Raw genomic sequence first — 18932 nt, forward strand, 5'->3', positions numbered from 1 at the left:
GTTTTTCATCAGTTAAGTATGATGTTAACTGTGGGTTTTGGTAGATGCCCTTTATCACATTGAGAAAGTTTTTCTGTCCTAGTTTGTTGAGTGTTGTTATCATGAAATGGCATATTTTTTCAATTTTTTTTTCTGTATTTATTGAAATGATCATGTGGTTTCTTTATTAATATGTTTCATTACATGATTGATTTTCGAATGTTGAACCAGCCTTGCATTCCTGGGATAAATCCCACTTGGTCACAAAGTATAGTTGTTTTGTTTTGTTTTAATTAACGTTTCTGGATTTGGTTTGCTAGTATTTTGTTGAGGATGTCCACATCTGTATTCATAAGGGATACCGATCTGTAATTTCTTTTCTTGTGATATGTTTTCTTTTCATAGAATGGATTAGAAAGTGTTCCTTCTATTTTTTGGAAGAGTTATGGAGGATTGGAGTTAATTCATCTTTAAACAACTGATACAATTCCCTAGTGAAGCCATCTGTTCTTGGGCTTTTCTTTGCTGGAAGTTTTTTGTTACTCAGTGTCTTTATTGGTCTAAATTTTTAATTTCTTCTTGAGTTAGTTCGGTATTTTGTATTTTTGTAGGAACTTATTGATTTCATCCAGGTTAATTTAATTTGTTGGCAAAAATTGTTTGCCTTGTAATCCTTTTTATTTCTGTAATGTTGGTAGAAAAATTTTTTAGTTTTATTGGTTTTATTACTTATTCTATTTCCTATTTAGTTTATTTGTACTCTAAGTTTTATTATTTCCTTCCTTCTGCTTTGAGTATAAAATATCTACTTTTTCTAGTTTTTAATATGGGAAGTTAATTTTTGATTTGAGATCTTTCTTCCTTTTTCATTGTGGTTATCTGCAAATATGAGTTTCCTTCCAGTAACTGCTTTAACTGCATCCTGTAAGTTTTGGTATGATGTTTTCTCATTTTCATTCATCTTGGAAGTATTTTGTGATTCTATCTTTGATTCATTGTTTTTTTTTATGGTCTTTAACTTCTACATATTTGCAAATTCCTTAAATTTCCTTTTTTGATTTCTAATTTCATTCCATTGTTGTTGGAGAACATTCTTTGTATGATTTCAGTTTTTGAAAAATGTATTGGGACTTATTTTATGCTCTAACATATGATCTATCCTGGAGAATGTTTCATATGTATTTGATAAATGTGTATTCTGCTGCTGTTAGGGGCGTGTTCTACAAATGCCTTCCTGGTCTAGTTGGTTAGTAGTGCTCACGTCTTATTTTCTTGTTGACCTTCTGCCTGCTTGTTCTGTCCATTATTGAAACTGGGGTATTTAATTCTCCAACTATCACTGTTTGTTTTTTTTCTCTCTTCAGTTCAGTCAGTTTTTGTTTCATATATTTTAGGGCTTTGTTTTTAAGTGTATATGTGTTTGTAATTGTTATGTTTTATTGGTAGATTGACCTTTTCGTTATTATAAGAATGCTCTTCCTTGTCTTTAGTAATTATTTTGTCATAAAGCCTCATTTATCTGATAATAGTTTAGTCATCCTGGCTCTTTCTTTGGTTGCTTTTTATATATTGTATATTTTACCATCCTTTTACTTTCAACCTATTTGTGTTTTGAATCTTTCTCTCTCTCTTTTTTTAAAATAATTTCTGACTCTTTATTCTCTACTTGGTGAGGCATCATTTTCATACATTAGTTCTTTAGACATGGTTTTTATTAGTTCTTTGAACATATTTGTAGTAGCTGATTCATAGTTTTTGTCTGATATGTCCAACATCTGGGTTTCCTCAGAGACAGTTTCTCTTGACTGCTTTTTTCCCCCCTCTATATAGGCCATACTTACTATTTTCATGGGTCATAATTTTCCGTTGAAAACTGGACATTTTAAATAATTAATATAGTGATTCTGGAAATGAGATTTCTCCACTCCCCAGAATTTTGTTTTTGCTATTTGTTTAGTGACTTTCCTGTACTGATTTTGTAAAGTCTGAATTTTTTATGTGGTGCCACCCAGGTCTTTGCTCAGCTAGGTTAGTGGTCAGCTAATGATAGGGTAGATATTTCCTTAAAACACCTGGAACCACTAGGTGTTCCAACTTTTGCTGAGGAACTCTTTATGTGTGTTGGCATGAATTCAGTGCTCTGATGAGTTTACAGCTTTGCTTTAGCCTTTGCTTTTTCTGTTACAGAGTCTCTCAGTGTCATCCAGAGGTGAGCGGCTTGGGCCTTCTCATCTTTCCTGGGAATACATTAGTCCCTTTACGTGTGTATGGCCTTCTAGATCCCCAGGAATGTGTTGGAGCTTTTCAGCGCCCCCTGTAGACACTTCGTTTCCAGTTTTTCCTTGTAAGTTCTTTAGTCAACCTCTCTTTATCCTTAACTTGGATAGCTGCCTGCGACAGCCGCAGTGTTATGTAGTTGTTGCTGATTGTTTTCAACAAATGCTCTGGTGATAGTGCTTTTTGCACATTGAATCTGAGTCAGGTCAAATAAAGACAGACCCAGAGAATGGAACTTTTCCAGGGAGCTGCCTGACATGTCTAATAGTGACAAATCTTGTGTTTTTTGGTGAGCCCAAGCCTGTTTTGTTTCTGCCAGTGTCTGCTAGTTTTTACAGTTACTGTTGTTGTGAGCTGTATCTTTTCAAGACTACCATGGAGCTAGGAGAGAATGATAGGAATAGGACAAGTTAAAATGTCACAAAGCTCACTCTTTTTTTACTGAGATTCACTTATTTTGTTTTGAATAAAAGCTTCTCAAATTGTTGCACTTTTGGGTAGTTTTCAGAGTTGTGAAAAAATTGATTTTTTAAAAAAAATTTTATTTTTTTTTAGAAAGAGAACGTGCATAAGTGGGGGGGAGGGGCAGAGAGAGGGAGAGAGAGAGAGAGAGAGAGAAGCAGACAGCCTGCCAAGTGTAGAGCCAGACATGGGGCTCAACACAGGGCTCCATCCTAGGACGCTGAGACTATGACCTGAGCTGAAAGCAAGAGTCAGTCGCTTAGCCAACTGAGTCACCCGGGTGCCCTGAGTTTGATCTTTTTGATAAATATACAAATAAATGTTGTTTTACCAGGTGATCTCTATCAAGAAGCTCAATTTTTGTCCGTTGATAAAGACATTTCTTACAACACATTTTAGAAGTCATTTAAGACATTTCAGGACCATTTTATAACATACACAGATTTATTGATCTATCATGTACTGGTACTCTTTTTTTTCTTTTCCTCCCCAAAACCTTTGAAACCCATTGAAAACTTTGTTTTCTCTCTTCATTTAGTTGATTTTTTTAGGGATAACTTACAACTGTTTTTGAAATTCTCTTCAGTCTCAAGAAGTGGGAAATTTCCCATGTTGTAGTTACTGAAAATAATTTATGATGGTCTCTGCAGTCTGTTTCAAACAGAAGTGTTAGAGAACTGTGTTAAATTATGACAGTGATGTGAAAAATCCATGTCAATAATTTTGGTGACAGCATTCGTATTTGAGTGTCTGGGCATATAATATCTACATATGCAAATATATAACTTTTTTTGTTTAATACTCTAAAGTGGATCCCAAAGTGGTATTAAGCATTATAAGAAACTATCTATGGTATTGGCCCACTTTATCTTACTGTTATCTAATACCCCAAACACAGGAGTATCATTGATTCTGGTTTCTGAGTTTCCACCTTGGAAACATTTTATATACATAATTCTCAGTTAATAAGAAATTCATGATATTTGCATTCCTGTGGAAATAGTCTTATAAATGATGGCTAGCTTCCAAGGGCTGATGCAAGGGCTAATGTAAGTGATGCTTTAGGATTCTGAACTGCAAACAGAAGGAACCCATCACAAATTAGTTTACCAAAAGGGAATTTTATTGGTTGAAAGACAGAAACTTGGTGTACTGAATTCAGCTCTACCTGAAGGCAATTAGATTATTTTGTTTATAGTGTATTATATGTTATATTAGCATTTTTGTAATGCCTACACAAAATGCCATCCCATGTAATGTTATTTGCCTAGTCATTTACATTTTGATAGAAATACAAGTTTCCATATCTTCACTAATTTCCTTATGGTAGAATTTTATAAATAAAATCATGAGGCAAAGAATATGTATATTTTAAGGCTCCTGATATATGATTATGGTAGTAACATTTTACTAATCTCCACATCCACCAAGAGCATATAAAAAGATCATAAGAGATTATTGATTTTAGAACATTCTTGCTAACAAATATAATGATGCTTTAGTATTAATGATTTTTTTTGTGTGGGGATTTTTTTTTTTGATATAGGGACACAACTGTTCTTACTGTGGCTATAAATAATGATAAAAGATAAAAACTCAGGTATAAATAAGGATATGTAAGATATCTCTCTTGCTTTGATCTCTTCTCTGGACTTTACACTTGGAAATCTAATCGTCACTTCCATATCTACAATTGAATGTCCAGTAGGCATCTCTGACTTAATGTGTCCAAACTGTGCTCTTGATATTCTGCCTCAAACTTTCCCTGTTTGTCAAGAACTATTCAGAGTTTGAGATTTTACCCGACTTGTAATCTGACAGGTTGGCCTGCCATAGTTACGTGGCTGCTGTCGGAAGACACGAGACAAAGGATTTTGTTACAGTAGTAGCTGTAGCCAGAGTATCAGCATCTGCTCCAGTTCCCAGAGCCTCAGTTCCCATAGGGCTATGTATAAGGGTCCAGGTGAGGCCTGTGCATACAGTGGATTGCATTATAGGAGAGGAACCCTGAGTGTAGGGAACTCTGGAATCTTTTATAATGTGTATTAAGTCTGCCCCAGAGAAGATGGGGGGTGGGGACATCATTATCTTTATTATGCTATGCTAGTAAACTAAACTGCCCAGAGGGATATACAGGCTGTATCTTCTAAAGCTGTTACCATGCAATCTTGAACAGATAGTCCAAAACAAAGGTAGTTAGTACCTCTGCTTACAAGATTAGTAGAAATGAGACACCCATGTTGAATTGTTTTCCAGTACAGTCTTCTCCATCTCAGTTAATGGTGATTTCATCCTTCTAGTTTCCTCAGTCCAGAAATCTTGAAGACATTTTTAATTCCTCTTTTTCTCTTCTATCTCACATCTAGTTTGTCCAGAAATCTTGTCCACTCTACCTTCAAAATATATCGAGAATTTTTTCATTTCTCACTATTCCCACTGCTTTTTTTAATACCGCTATCATTTTTCAACAGAATTATTGTGGTAGCCTACTACCTGGCTTTCCTACTTTTAATCTTGCCTTCAACTCTAATCCCCAAACAGTAGCCATAGTGGTCATATTAAAACATGAGTTCAGTCATGTCACTCATCTACTTGGAATTCTCCAGTGGCTTCTCATTTTACTTGGAGTGAAAGCCAACATCTTTACTCTCATCCATTCATAAGACCCTGCATGGTCTGGCTCCCTTTTATCTCTTTGAATTCTTTGTTTGTTATCTCTTCTTTGTTGGTTTAGCTTTAGGCTTTCTGGTCCCTTTGCTGTTCTCCAAACATCAGCCAAGGTTCCCCGTATTTGGGCCTTTGCACATCCTATTTTCTCTTCCTGGAAGGCACTTGTCCCGATATCCATATGGCTCATTCCCTCACTTTCCATCTTTACTCAAAAATCACCCCAGTCCATCCCCATGCATTTAGATTAAACATTTCAACTTCACCCCTCCCGCCAACCCAATTTTCAGTCTGCTATCCATCTCCACTTAATTTTCTTCTTCTCAGGATGTATCACTGTCTCCTAGATAGTGTATATTTTATTTGTTTATTTTGTTTCAGTCACTCTAGGATGTACGCTCACAATGGGCAAGAGGGTGTCTCTGAATTTTTTATAGTTTTGTTTCTAGCACCTAGTTTAGTGCTTGGCACCTTGTGAGCAGTTAATATATATTGTTGAAAGAATGAATGAAAGATGTACATGGTATAGAAGTGAAATCCCAGAATTTATGTTTTCAGAATTTATGTTGTGTATTAGAAGTATAGTGAACAACAAAGGAAAATGATGAGTCAGATTAATTGCTTTTTATTCACGGAAGATCAGTGTAGTAATTCTAGCTTATCAGTTAGAATTACTTTCAGTAGAACCATTTTATTAATGTTAAGTCATTCACTTCAATATGTGAGTGCCAGGCAAGGTGGCCCTCAAACATTGATGACACTGTGATAAAAAAGGTGTGCACAGTCTCTGTTCTTACGGAATTTACATCCAGTTGAGGAGAGAGGCATTGGATGAGAATAACAAGTGTAAATACTGTGGCTGGTAAGTTTTTAGAAGTTCCTGTTGTAGGGGTTGTAAACTCAGATGCCTGCACAGGCCAGGCAGGTAATGTAAGAGTGAAGTGGGCCAGTGAATGCACTGAAATGGTGGAGAGTAGAGAGAGTTCAGACACACTATAGAGCACATGCCCTGTGTAAAGGGTGCACCAACTGACAGCTTCATCTGATTGATGTCATATAGGAATGAAGAGGACCCACTGTTTCCTTATTTCCAAGTTTTTCAAGAGAAACTGAAAATGTAGGTTGTCATCTGAAATATCACAGTATTCTAAGGCACTGAGCAGTCCAATCAAACATGATTTTGACCTAAGGCCTCTTTTTTATAAGGAATACTGCCTATTAAGTAAGGTTCTATCAAGAAGAAAACTCCAGGAGTGGGGAAGGCTGTTTTCTCTTGAGTATCCATTTTTCTTTTGTTTCTCCTCAGTTTTAATGTTTTTCCTAGGTCCTCTCATTTGTAATTATATAGCTAGACTTTTCCTCTGACATAACTAATAAGGACAGATGTGAATGTAAAAATCATTAGAAGGTGAGATTTATGGGGGGAAGAGACTTGTGACTCCATCTTTTCAGCTTTGTGTAATTGGACCTAACTGCTTACCTTCTTTCTAAGTGTTTAGTTTATTCCTCATCTATACAGTGGGAATATCAGTTAAACTGCCTCATGATGTTATGAGTGGTAAATAAGATAATGTACTTGGAAGTTCTCTGGATATTGTTAGGGCTATATGAATGCTGTGGTCTTGCCTTTTCTTCTCTAAAACTCCTCCTGTTCCCTGCCAATCAAACGTACCTGACTCATTCTTTCATTGCCTTGTACTAGATAGCACTTACTGATATGATAACTTTGGCAAGAATTTAAGTTAGTAATCCTCTTTAGGAGTATTTTCACTTTTAAAAGAAACTTCTGAAGTCATTGCTTAACTTAAAATAATGAAACTCATGTATCACAGGCCAGTGGGCATTGGGTAGGAGGATCATTCTTCTGGCTCAAATCCCACAGCAAAATAAGTGCCTGTTCACTTATCTTGAAGACAGTTTTCAAATGACATTGTTTTCTTTGGCAAAGGTTGAAACCAGAAGTTGCTGACAGCTTGGTATTTCCTCTCTCTTGTTGATTTGCATGATGTATGATGATACACACAATACAGAAAGACCACATGTAATTTTATCCTTCCATCTTCTTCCATTCCCTAGGAAAACAAACTTGATAGGAGTAAACACTACTAAAGCCCAGTCTTTCATAAACATGAAGTGCTTTTATGTATGTCAAGATGTTGGAGCTGTAGGTATCTAGGATACCATAAACATTTTCTGTGGCAAGAGACTTATGGTGCCTTTGGGGAAGTTGTGAGTCTGTATAATAAGAGACCTGGCCTGGAGCTCCCACCTGCCCTCCCACTACCACCACCACCACCACCACCACCACCACCACCACAACTCGCTCGGCCTAAATCTCTCCCATGTGCAAGCGCTGCCTCTCCGAGACCCACTTTTTTTTTTTTTTTTTTTTTTTTTTTGGAGGTGTAAGTGAATTTTTATTGGGAAGGGAAGTTGTCAACTTAGCAGCAAATGAAGAATGAATAAGGAAACTTCCTGTTGTCACAGATATACAAGACCTCCATCATATATGATACAGGAGGCATTTCAGTTTGTGACCCCCAGTGCAGAAATGCCAGTCTTGTAAAATAATAATTCTCAGTGGTGGTGGTGCGGTTTTTGGATGGCAAGAGAGAGGAATTACTTGCAGGAAAAGCATCCTGTGTTTCTTGTTCCTTTTCTTCCAGCTTTGTCATGAAAAATTTAAAATAATAAAAACTTGAAGGAATAGTATAATGAATAACCATATGCTCATCATCTAGATTCAACCACTAATAACATTTTACAATATTTTCTTTATACATTTCTGAAAGCACATGGATAATTTTGGATAATGACTATGTTATTAGAAGAATTATTGTTCATTTTCTTAGGTGGGACAGAGGTACTATGGTTATGGAGGATAATGTATACATTTTAAGAATGTATATGTGTTTAAATACCCATTAAGTACTAATAAGTAAAATGATACTCTACCTATTACTTACTTCAAACAGTTCACCACAAACAAAAATGTTTTATGGTTTCTTTCACCAACAAAAATGTTTTATGGTTTCTTTAAAAACTAGAATTTAATCAAGGATTACATAATGCATTTGATTGTAATGTCTTTTAAAATCTAGAATAGGGGTGCCTGGGTGGCTCAGTTGGTTAAGTGTCTGCCTTCAGTTCGGGTCATGGTCGGGTCATGGTCCGGCTGGCTCCCTGCTCAGCAGGGAGTCTGCTTCTCCCTCCCCCTCTACTGCTCCCTCTACTTGTGTGCTCTCTCTCTCTTCTCAAATAAATAAATAAAACTTTAAAAAAATATAAAATCTAGAATAACCCTATCCCCCTCATTTGTATACCTGTGGAGCACTGTATAAGACAACTAGACAGAGTCGATATCTTGGACTTCGTCTGTTTGTTTCTCTGTGTTACTATTTTCCTTACTCTTCTAGCCTCTTTGATGTAGGCTGGAATTCAGCCTTGAGACTTATTTAGGTGAAAGGTTTTTAACAAAAGTACTTTGTAGGTAATCAGGAAGCACATAATGTCTATATTAAGGCAGTATTAATGACTCCCAGATTTCTCCCTTAAAATAAAGGAATTTTTTACTTGTGATAATTTGGCATCATGGGAATATCCTATTTCTCATCAAACTTCATCTTGAATTTTGGCATACATTGCTGATCCTTAACTGAATCAATTTCTTAATATTATGTTTCTTAACTTTGTTACCTTTCCCTCCCAACTCCATTGACAGTCTCTTACCATTTTTTGGGAATGAGTAGTGTCTTTCAGTGTGTTGGGCAAGAAAGTAGATTGAGAACCATGGTTATACAAAACATTTAATGGTAATTCTGTATTTATATAACTTCTACCAAGTTGGATTTTCAGTTCTCTGGAAAGAAAGTGCTGATTAGGAGCTAAGAAACATTCACTGAATGTAAGTTATGCCTGATGAAATTAATTTCTTATAGTGACTAGGAAACTTCCTTTACTTGTCAGGTTTTGTCAGAGTGTATCTTAGTTTTAATGAGGCATTTAAAAAATACCTCATTTTTTTTTTCATTTCAGAGGAGTTTGGTTACTTCAAAAGTGATTGAACCATTATATTATGAACACATTTTGATTATTTACTTTGCATTTATTATTGTGTGAAATCTTCATCAATTTGCTTAATACCTAATGGAAGAGGCAGATTGATGAACAAAAGATCACGTATGCTGTATGATATGGACCGGAAGCTGTGAGAGTTTTAAAGAAGTGCAGTGTAACTTGTAAGGATGTCTAATTGTATAAACAAATATTTGCTAAGTACTTAATTTAGTATTGCATGTCTCCAAAATATCTGATGTTGACTTCCAGACCTTTTTGGACTATTGAAAATCCATTTTGAATTATGGTTAGATTTAAAAGTTTGATTGTTGCTTGATATGGCATACTTATCGTCTGGCTAAGTAGAAGATAAAATACATCCATAGCTACTACTTTTAGATAAGTAGTTGTATTACAACAATAGTTCTTTGACACTAAATGGGTGTCCAACAGTTCAATTTAATTTGCAGACCCACAAATTAAAGGGCTCAGTCCCAGATGATTGCCCCTATTTCAGATGCCTAGGGGCCCTCAGCACTTCTGATGACTGGCTTGACAGCAAATTTGGGGTTTCCCATGACTCCTCTTCAGGTTTGATAATTTGCTAGAATGACTCAGAATTTAAGGAAGTCCTATATACTCATGATTACCATTTTATTATAAAGGCTACAAATGAACAACCAAGCTGAACAGGTATATAAGGCAAGGTGTAAGGTATGGAAGGGTCTCTAGTGCAGGAGCTCTCCACATGAAGTCAGGGTATGCCACTCTCTGGATACTTGAGTATGTTCACCAACCAGGAAGTTCTATGAGCCTTTTTATTCGGAATTTTTATTGAGGCTGCTTTACATAGACACAATTGATTGAATCACTGACCATGTGATTGAACTCAGTCTTTTAAATCCTCTTTTCTCCCCAGAGGTTGGGAGGTGGAATGGAAGTAGAGGCAGGAGGCTGAAAAGTTCCAACCCTCTTAATCATGTAGTAGGTTTTTCTGGGGCCAGTCTCCAACCTAAGGCTAGCTAGGGGTCCCACCATTATGCACCTCATTAGCATAACACACTTCTGTCAGGGAGTACTATGGGTTTTTGAAGCTCTGTGCCAGGAACTCGGGACAAAGTCCACATATGTATCATATTTTTCATGTATGTAGAGTCAGTAATGCTTTTAATAAAATAATCAACTTGTAGGACGTTTCTACCCTAAAATGCATGGGGGAATGGTTCATTTAGACATTATTTTTAGTGACTCTAAAGGGTTGCTTTCCATTAGACTCAGATTTCAAGAAACCAAAACATAAAGGTGGTTTATTGTGTTGAGAAAAAAAGAGTTATTTTTAGCCTTCATTTAACTTATCTTAAATTTCCAAGTCTTTAAAATGAGTATTTTACAAAGCTAATTTTGGTTTTGAATTATGTATGACATTTTATTAATACCTGGATGTACAAAGGATTTGGGTCATGTTTATGCAGGTAAATGTTGTCTCTTTGATTCTTATCTGTGTTTATATTAGTTTATTAAGGCATGTGTTTATTTCCATTCTTTGTATTCTTGAAAATGTGTAGTGTAATCTAACCTTCATAAGATGGAGTAGTATTAATAGCACAATAGAAATCATAGTAGTAGTAACTGTGACAGCTACCACCTATGAAATAGGTGATACTAGGCACTTTACATACATAATCTCTTTCACTTTTCATAGTAGTCCTGTGAGATCTTACTATAATAGTTTGCCAAATGCATGAGGAAACTAGGGCTCAGAAGTTAATATGCCTTATGTTCATATAGTTAGTAATGGTGGAGTTAATATTTAATTCCAGGTCTGACTCCAAAAGCCTTGCTCCTGCTCCTCCCTTGCTATGATGGATTCCAAGAAAAAATTTAGTGGAGCATTTTGTCATCATTCATTGATTCATTCATCCAATAAATAATAATTTTGTGCCCATTAACTTAGACCAGGCATTTCTGTCTTCCCTTTATACCTAGCAGTGTTTATTACTTCAAAACCTCTAATCCCCTGTAGTGTCTGTTATTAATATAAAGGATCAAGTCCTGTTGTTTCATTTCTCTGGTTAGTCTTTTCTTTAAAATGATGAATTTGGAATACTTTGTCTTGCTCACTATATAATATCTAGGGGTTTTTTTGGGGGGGTCATCTGATAAGATGTGGATTATAGCTTATCTTGTGGGCATTTTTATTATTTATTGGCATTATTCTTAATATTATTTATACAGTTATCTTACAGTGATTGTCCTACTGTGATGACTTTGGAAATAGAAAACTATTGAAGCAAGTATAAAAGTTGTCAGATTAATTTCAGCTAGACAATGAAGTATTTGGTAAAATCCCATCAGTATATAATATGCTTATTTAAAAGCTGTATGAGCTTAATTGTACTTACACATTTCACTCAGTGCTTGTGAGATGGCCAGATAAGGAGATAGGGCTAAAGCCACCCCGAACTAAGGCAAATTTGCAACCATTTAAAAAAATTTGGGGGGGCACCTGGATGGCTCAGTCAGTTGGGTGTCTGCCTTCGGCTCGGGTCATGATACCAGGGTCCTGGGATCGAGCCCCATATTGGGCTCCCTGCTGAGCGGGAATCTGCTTCTCCCTCTCCCTCTGCTGCTCCCTCTGTGCTCTCTCTCTCAAATAAAATTTAAAATTTTTTTTGTATGTGTGGCATTTAGGATCTTTTCTTTATCCTGAACCTTCTGAAGTTTCTGGTTGATGAGACTTGATAATGGATCTTTTTTTTTTGTTCATCATGCTTGGTATTTACTGGGTTAGTGCTTTTTTTTTTAATATTTAAATTTTAATTAAATTTTAATTTTTTAAAAATTCCAGTATAATTAACATACGTTGTTATATTAGTTTCAAGTGTACAATATAGTGATTCAGCAATTCTATACCTTACTCTGTGCTCATCATGATAAGTGTACTCTTTATCCCCATCACCTTTTTCACCCATCCCCACCCACTTCCCCTCTGGTAACCACCAGTTTGTTGCCTATATTGAGAGTCTGTCTCTTTTTTTTCTTTGTTTTTGTTTATTAAATTCCACATATGAGTGAAATGATGGTATTTGTCTTTCTTTGACTTATTCACTTAGCATTATACCCTCTAGATCCATCCATATGGTTGCAAATGGCAGGGTTTCATTCTTTTTTGTGACTAATATTCCATTGTGTATTTTATATATATATGTGTGTATATATGTATATATATATATATATATATATAGGGTTAGCTTTTTACTTATGGAAACCATGCACTTCGAGTTTGGGATGTATATGTGTATTATATATTTGATAATCCTCTTCTTTATTTTCTTTTTCTGGAACTTCTGTTATTGTGATATTAGATCTGTTGGACTGGTCCTTTTATGTTCCTGTCTTTCCTTTTTATTTCTTTTGTCTGGAAAATTTCTGGAAATTTTCCTTAATTTTATCTTGTAGCTTCTCTGTTGAAGTTTTCCCCTTTTGATCTCGTAGTTTTAATTTGCAAAAGTCATTCCTCATTCTCTGAATATCCCTTTTATAGGACCCTGCTCTTATTTCATGACTACAGTATTTTCTTTCCACTCTGAAAATATTTATAGGTTGATTGGATGATTTCTTTAGCTCCTAGCATCTCTTCAGAGTTGCTTTTTTCCTGTTTGTTTTCATCTCTTCATGTTGGAGGCTTTCTGTGAGTGTCTGGTGAACGTTTGATGTCTGGTTTTTGTTTTTGTTTTTTGTCTTTTTTTTTTTTTAAAGAGTGAGACTCTAAAGTGATGATTGGAAGGGCTTTGTGCAAATTATAAGGGTTTCTTGATTCAGGCTTCACTTCAGTGTGATGAGTCAGAAAGCCACTTTGTTTTCATTCTGTGACTCCCAAATTTCAGTATCTGTATTTTTTTTTTTTTAATCCAGTTTCCAAGAAGAGAACTTCTTTGTTGTGATTAGGATGCACTCTGTTTGTCTGGTTCTTGTAGCTGAACAGTGGTCTTGGATTGAGGTGGAGATTCTCTTTTCAGTGTGTAGACTTATTTAATTCTCCTGTTTTTAGGACTACACCTTTCCTTCCCCTTCTGTCCCCATGCCTACAAATAGTGTCTGGTGTCCCAGATTACTGCTGGTTTAACTTACCCTGCCTGGGGGTTGGTGTTGGCTTGACTATGAGGAATGGGGTAGGGAATCTAGAGGTCTGATGCTTTTATGAAGACTTTAAGCCAGTCTTCCTATTTTCTCATTGCTCTCCCTGCATTCAAAGGGCCCCCATAATTCTTTAGTTTTTCAGGTTTATGCCATTAGACTAGGCTTGCTTCTTGCTCATCCTTCTGCCTTCCCTTTCCTAATCAGAAGCTTGGCGTGGTTTTTCTCTGTTCTGTTTAATCCTGTACCATGTATCCCTAAGTTTTTCATCTTCCAAAATTTTGTTGGTGTGTCTTGTCTCTTTCATTCTCTTGGACCTTACGGATTTATGCCTTTAAAAATCCTTTTATTTTTGTTATGGAGGAGTACAGTCATAGATGCTTCTGTTGAGACCATGATATATTAATTGGAAATCTCTTGACTTTGTGTGATTTCCTTTTGTATACTGCTTTTACTGTATAGCAGTGGAAAGTACTTTCTCTATTTTTAAGTTGATGAGTTCTTTTCTCATTCATTTAAAAGAAGTATTCTACATTATTTCTCTAAAAATTTCCAATAAAACACACACCCCGTATAACAGCCAATACTACAATGGCATATAAAGAAAAAATTAGGGGCGCCTGGGTGGCTCAGTCAGTTGAATGTCTGCCTTGGGCTCAGGTCATGATCCCAGGGTCCTGGGATTGAGCCCCGCATTGGGCTCCCTACTTGGCAGGGATCCTGCTTCCTCTCTCTCTGCTTCTCCCCCTGCTTGTGCTCTCTTACTCTCTCTCTGTCAAATAAATAAAATCTTTAAAAAAAAGAAAAAAAAATTAAGTTCCTCTTCCCCCAATTCTGTGATTCTGAGTCAAGCTTTGGTGTGTGTCCTGGCATGCTGTTTTTTACGTTCATAAAATTATTAAACGTGTGTTTTTGAATTTGCAAAATAGGCCATCATATACCAAATGGAATAAGTGATAGACCAAATAGATACAACTTTTGTATGTTAGGAGAGTTCTATAATGCTCTCCTGTGGTTGAAAGAAAAAGATAACTCTTTAGAAAAAGGGACCAGTGATAGGAAGGCAAGTCACAGAAGAGGGGATATAAGTGGCCAGCAAAAAGAGGTAAAGATGCTCAAATTCACTGGTAATGAGAGGAATGCAAGATAGAAATAACAGCGCCTTGAGTCTTTCCTTACCAAATTGGCAAAGTTTTAAGTGCCCTGGTGAACATGTGAGAAAACTGGCTCTTAGGTTGCTGGTGGAATTTGCCACAGCCTTTTTGGGTCTAGCCTGGCAGTATTGAATCTGAAACGTATTTTTCCTTTGGTGGACTTACATTGGAAGTCTGTGCCACAGGAACGAAAGCACCAGTCTTTAAGAATGATCGTACAAGGGTGTTTAATGCAACCTTCATTGTCCGTAATGGCAAGAGACAGATAAATAAAACACCAGACTAACCTGAATGACCATCATTTTGGAGATGATCAAATTATGGTATTTACATGGTATAGCATAGTATGCAACTATTAAAAATGATGAGTTAAGCCATGTGTTATTGTAGTCCCTGGAGATGATTCTATTTTCATCAAAAAAAAAAAAAAAAAAAAGGTGTGGAAGGAGGAAGGCTAAACCTTGTATATGGGTATCTAAGTTTTATTTTTTATTTTATTTTTTTAAAGATTTATTTATTTGAGAGAGAAAGGGAGCGTGCATACGTGTGGTTTTGGAGGGAGAAGGAGAGAGGGTCAAGCCGACTCTGCACTGAGTGCGGAACCCTGTGGGGCTCGATCTCACAACCCTGAGATCAGGACCTGAGCTGAAACCAAGAGTTGGACGTTTATCCGACTGTGCCACCCAGGCACCCTGGTATCTATGTTTTAAACCAGACACTTGTATAAGTATTATCTGATAAAACCTGTGTAAAAATTACCTTAAAAACAAACTTTATCAGTATAAGGTAATTGGAGGATTTCCTGTGTGGCTGACACTTGAGATTAAATGGACAATTGTTCATTATGATTTATACTGATTACAATATAAAACTAATATCTTAATCCAGGTCCTTTATTTTTTTTAAAGATTTTATTTATTTAAGAGAGAGATAGCGAGAGAAAGCACAAGTGGGGACGAGAGGGAGAAGCAGGCTCCCTGTCAGCAGGGAGCCCCGTGTGGGGCTCGATTCCAAGACCCTGAGATCATGACCTGAGCTGAAGACAGACTCTTAACCGACTGAGCCACCAGGCATCCTGAGGTCCTTGCTTTCTTGTCCACTTAACCCAGTGGACTACTTAGTGGTGTGTTCTCAGGATTATTTTGTTACTGATGAATTTCTACTCCTTGGGGTACTTCTAGTTGGTAAATTAACATCTGTACCAGAGGAAGTGCAGGGAAGATAAAGAAAGAAACTGGTTCTGTCATTCATGTTTTCCTTTTTTCATGTTATCTTTCTGAACACATTTGAGGAGAGTTACAAATATATGCACCATCAGTAAATTAAAAGTTAGACAAATAAGAGCATGAAAAAATAATGACTTTTAATAGGAGGAATGGTTAATCAGGAAAAAAGTTAGTGTGTAGAAATACACAATTACCAAAGACACCTGGCACCTCTAGAGCAGTGCTTTCCAAGGTGGTATTCAGTCAGGTGCAAGCTACATTGTCATTATTTTAATACTGTTAACTGAAACAAATTTAGGTTGGCTTCAAGCCACTCCTTCATTTAAATATGGTTCCTTTTTGTGTTGAGTTGGGGACAAAAGAGGTGATATTTAAATTCGGGAACCTGTGCAGTGGATGCACATGTGAACCACATGTCTTACCCTGGAAACAAACGGGGCGAAGCTGATAATCATTGTTTTTCAGAATATATGCCCACAAATGGGAAGGAATGCCTATATTATATGATTTATAGATTATAAAAGATAACCAGTAATTTTTTTTCTCATGTTAAGTTGCATAAATACACATTTATTTCCCATTTTACTCTGTCAGACCAATATGTCATTAGTTCTTTTATTTTCTTGGGATTTGGGGCACATTTGGAATGCTTTATAATACCCTCATAGCCCCATATTTGGAATTATAAATATAGCTTTAATTAACAACTGTGCGTTTGCTTGGACTTGAACAATATATTGAATTGGACATAGAAATATATAATAAGGGGAATTTGTGGTTAACTGCCAGTAATCTTGTGATAAATGTATGCGGTGAGTTGAGAATTGAAGTACATGATAATGTTGTCAAAATGAGATAAAAATTCTGAGGGAGTGATGAATGTTGAGCATGAATTGGATTGGTCATGAAAGACTTCTCTGAGGAAAAATATGTGTTGAAGAATTTGGTAGATATGGATTGGTGGCAAGCAGATGATACTCCTCTCTTGGATTACTATAATGTCTTCACTAATTACCACTAAATGCATTCTTCAAACAAATAATATTAGCTAATTAATTATCAGAAATTGCTGGAAAATATATTATTTGGAGAAATACAAATAAATTATTCCCTTTCATTCTCAAAGCAGGCCCTATTAATGACCATTATTTACCTTGTTTAGGTATAAATCACAGTTGATGAACACATTATCTCTCAATTTAGAAAACCTAACATCTGACGGGATTTAGGTCTAATTTTGGATTAGTGAAATTAGCAAATTTAAACTTTTAGGACTAGGGGTTTTATGAAGGAAACTTAAAATTTTTTCCCTAGTTTCCCTAATTCATAGGCATAAAGTTACTTTGTTTTGTGGGTGGTTGAGAATGGATATATAGGATCCATGACTCCTCTGGGAACTTTATCTCTGATTCAGTGGATACTTAGCTAGGGTGTACATCAGAACCAACTGGGAGACTTCTCCCCATTCCCCCAGTTAATAACCAGTTTACATTATTATATATTTATAAGAACATATACACAAGTAGAATTATATAAAGTGTAGGGGGATACACATGCACACGCGCGTGCGACCTGAGGCTTTCTGATTCAGACTTGGGTCAGAACTTGGAACCATTCAAGATAAATGCATTCTCTCTCTCTCTCTCTCTCTCTCTGTTACCAGCCAACAGGCAATTCTGATACATAGCTGTGTTTGGGAAGCATTGTTCTAGGGGAATCTCTAGAAAAATATCTCAAAATGAATGCTGTTAAATAATTTATCTTGACCAATACTCATACTACCTCCATATCTAGACCTAACTTTAGCATTTTCTTTAAATTTTTTTAGATCAAATGAAATTTGAGTAGTTGAAGTAGTACTTTATTAGTGCTACTAATTTCTTAATGTTTACCTATGAAACTAATGCTAAGTGAACTTCTTTTAAAAAAATTCCCTGCATTGTTAGAGCTTTTACTTCAAGTGACTTTCCCAAATATCATCTTTTTCTTTCCTGGTAACCACCTTGTGAGCTGGGTGATTTGATTTCCCCTACATTGTATATGTGGAAATCCAAATCTACAAGGTGGGAGTTTTACAGTTTCTTGGAATTGCAGTTGTGGGATATGAAGACCCTGGATTGAATCCATACTGATTCTGGAGTGTCTTAGGAACTCTTTTCCCCCCTGTCATTTATCCCCAATAGTTTACTTTTCCTTTGACTGTTTCGCATTGAATCAGAATGCAGATGCCTTATCATTGCTTAGGATGCTGCTTTATAAGGGCTATCAAACTGATAAAAGTGACACACAATTTTTTGTTTTAAACTACATTAAGCAATGTAATATCCTTTGCCAGGATGAGCTTTAAAGACTTCAGGTGGAAGTCTTTGTTTAGATGTGGCAGAAGTAATTGTTCTTGAGAATACCTAGCAATGTGTTTTGGATTTGCTTTCTCAAATACAGTTAACAGACTGTCCAAATAACCGTGGCATAAATAATGAGGACATTTATATCATGTAAGACTTCTGGAAGGAGGGGGCGCCTGGGTGACTCAGTCGATTAAGTGTCTGCCTTCGGCTCAGGTCATGATCTCAGGGGTCCTGGGATCGAGCTCCGCATCAGGCTCCCTGCTCAGCAGGGAGTCTGCTTCTCCCCTCTCCCTCTGCCTCTTCCCTCTGCTGCTCTCTCTCTCTCTCTCTCTCTCTGTCAAATAAATAAAATCTTAAAAAAAAAAAAAAAAAACACTTCTGGAAGGAGGTGGTTCCAGAGTTGTCTAATTCAGTAGCCTAACTATGTCAGTGTTCTGGGTCTTTTTTGCTCTGACTCTTTTGGTCCATTGTGGTCCTATCTGGTCCATCATGGCCACAGATAGCGCAGTAGGTCTAAACATCATATTCATATATAACAAAATCCAAAAGCCAACAGAAGAGCATGGCATTCTTCACAAGTCTCTCTCTTTTTTTCTGGGTGAACAGTCTTTCCCCACAGTACCCAG

General features: G+C 36.3%; 1 protein-coding gene across 3 annotated transcripts in view; it reads left to right on the top strand.

The window, feature by feature from the left end:
- BMP2K (BMP2 inducible kinase) overlaps positions 1 to 18932 on the top strand; it is a 139501-nt gene that overhangs the window by 40375 nt on the left and 80194 nt on the right. The window lies entirely within an intron of this gene.

The sequence above is a fragment of the Zalophus californianus genome, chromosome 2, assembly GCF_009762305.2.
Source record: "Zalophus californianus isolate mZalCal1 chromosome 2, mZalCal1.pri.v2, whole genome shotgun sequence".
Classification (NCBI taxonomy): domain Eukaryota; kingdom Metazoa; phylum Chordata; class Mammalia; order Carnivora; family Otariidae; genus Zalophus; species Zalophus californianus.